Source organism: Arachis ipaensis, chromosome B10 (genome assembly GCF_000816755.2).
Source record: "Arachis ipaensis cultivar K30076 chromosome B10, Araip1.1, whole genome shotgun sequence".
Classification (NCBI taxonomy): domain Eukaryota; kingdom Viridiplantae; phylum Streptophyta; class Magnoliopsida; order Fabales; family Fabaceae; genus Arachis; species Arachis ipaensis.
In genome coordinates this window covers 84,337,783-84,340,392 of record NC_029794.2, presented here as the reverse complement: position 1 = coordinate 84,340,392, position 2,610 = coordinate 84,337,783, and positions in this window count along the sequence as shown.

The window sequence follows — 2,610 nt, the reverse complement described above, 5'->3', positions numbered from 1 at the left end:
GGGAAATTGTTGAAATTGTTGCTGAGAGTGCATGATGAGCACCTAGCATTCCATATTTTTAAAACCCCACATGAGCCCACTCAAGAAGAAGAGGATAAGGCGGATAAGGCCAGAGATCAAAGTTTGAAGGAGGTAGTCAATGAGTTAGCTCCAAGACTTCCATGCTTGAAAGAAGTAGAGATGGTGCAACAGACCAAAGAAATTAAGGAGGAACTAAATCCAAAACCCCCCAGATGTAAACCTCAACACCCCAGATAAAGAACCACCAAGGCATGAATTATCTTTTGAGAAAGAAAAGAAGAAGAGGCCAAGAGGGTGGAGAAACAAGAAGATCCCTACTGAAGGCTTTTCACCAGGGGATAAAGTAGTGTTAAACACCCAACCAATGAAGGTGTCCCCACAATCATTTGAATACTACACTGTGAACCGGGTCCTTTCACTTGAACACCTAGAGATCATCAAAAAGGAGACCGGAAGGAAGTTCACAGTAAGAGGAGAAAAGCTGAGGCACTATGCTTTTCAGCCTCCATGATCAAAGAACAAGATGTCAAGCTAGTGACAATAAAGAAGCGCTTGTTGGGAGGCAACCCAACCTGAGGTAGTTTTCTTTTCATAGCTGTTTCAATAAAAAGGTTGAGTAGTTTTGTCTGTATTGCAAGGATCTAAGTTTGGTGTTGCACACCAAAATAATTTAAGGGAGAATGAAGGATTCTAAGTTTGGTATTCCACCAAAATCTCATTTAAAAGCATACTCTCACCTCTTGCATAATGATAGCTCCAAGCAATCAGACAAATTATTTAACCAGTTAATTGCTTCTTAGTTTGGTTCCATAACCTTTAGCAAGGCCAAAAGAATTTATAAATGTACAACCTGTTGCATTAGAGACAGTGGCAAGGAATTAAGTTTGGTGTTCCCACACCAAATTGAATCCAAAAAGCCACACTCAATTCATGCATACTAACCAGTAACCTAAGGGCTTGAGAAGCAAGCAACTTTTGAGAATTGTGCAGGGAACGAACCACCATTTGAAGACATTATGCATCATGACTCAAAAGGGACACAACAGAAGGAAGAACAAAAGAACTGCAAACCAATAGGTTGTATTTATACTTAACTTTTGCTGTTGAGAAATGCTTTGATTTATGTCTTGCTAAAGTGTTCATCTAGTTCAAGTAGATTCAATTTTCTTTTGCAATAAGTAAGCTAGTCCAAGTGTGTGCTTGTATGTTTACTTTCACTTAACTAACTGCATGCTTTGTCCCCTGCATCTTTAATTCAATAAAAGAAATATTTGAATGTGAAGTAAGATAGTTCTTTGTTAGATAGAAGTACAATAAAAGTAAGTGGTGGTATGTATGTGTGATTGTATGATAGCTCACTTTTAGTGAATAAGAGAACTAGGATGTCTCCTTCTAAGTAGAAATTGGCCTACTGTCTATGAATCTCAATCAAATAAAATTCTTTGGTTAAAAAAGAAAAAAAAAGAGAAAAGAAATAGCCAAAAAGTGGCAACAGAACAAAAGAAAATAAAAAGAAACAAAGCTAGACACCAATAGCTTGAACCTTAGAATATATACCTGTGGTGTCTTTGTACTAGGATCTGCTTGGATTATTAAGTTCTTTGGAGTGCATCAACACTTAGTGACTTGGGTTAACTAACCCGGGATCATCAGCTGAAAGTCCACTATCAAGAGCAACCTAACTACAAGGCATTTAGTAACCCAAAGAGGTGTTGGGCATCAATGTTTTAAGAAGGAATGTGAGCCAAGTGTCTATAGTGAATAATGTGTCAAGTATAAAGAAAGAAATGAACTTGTTACACATGACACTAAACTAAAGCTTATAGAAAAAAATAATAGTCAAGGACAAAGGAATAATGAGAGGTCATAGCAGTGTGTTGCTTGATGCTTGAAGGAGACTTTCTAGGCCTAAAAGTCAATAAGAAGTGAGTGTTTACATATCCACATAAAACCCCATGAACTACCAATAATACTCTGCTAGCATGAACATCCTCTTCCATTTCATTCTTTCTTCTCAATAATTCTTTTCTTGCTTGGGGACAAGCAAGCTTTAAGTTTGGTGTTGTGATGACAAGTCATCTTAGCCTAGTTTCACTAGTCTTTTTCTTTTGTTTTCAATTGATTTTATGCACTTTCTTAAGCCATAAGCAAGCCAATTGGGTAGATTTCCACGTTTCATTTGATTCAATCAACCATGTATGAATTCATGCACTTTCATGAGATTTTATGCTATAATTGTCATATATTATGAAGGAAACACAATCTCATGATTTGGGGCATAGCTTCGATTGTTTTGATTGATTGATGATAGGTGGAAAGAGTTTTGAAGAAGGTTGAAGGAAGAAGGAATGGCTAGGATCAAGAGAGAACAAAAAGTTTGAGCCAAAGTTTGCCTCAAACTTTAGCTCAAACTTTTAGAAGAGTTGAAAACATGCCAGAGAAAAAAAAGCTTGAGCCAAAGTTTGCCTTAAACTTTAGCTCAAACTTTTGGAAGAATTGAAAACACTCCAGAGGAAAAAAGCTTGAGAAAAAGTTTGCCTCAAACTTTAGCTCAAACTTTTGGGAGAAAAGCTTGAGCCAACGTTTGCC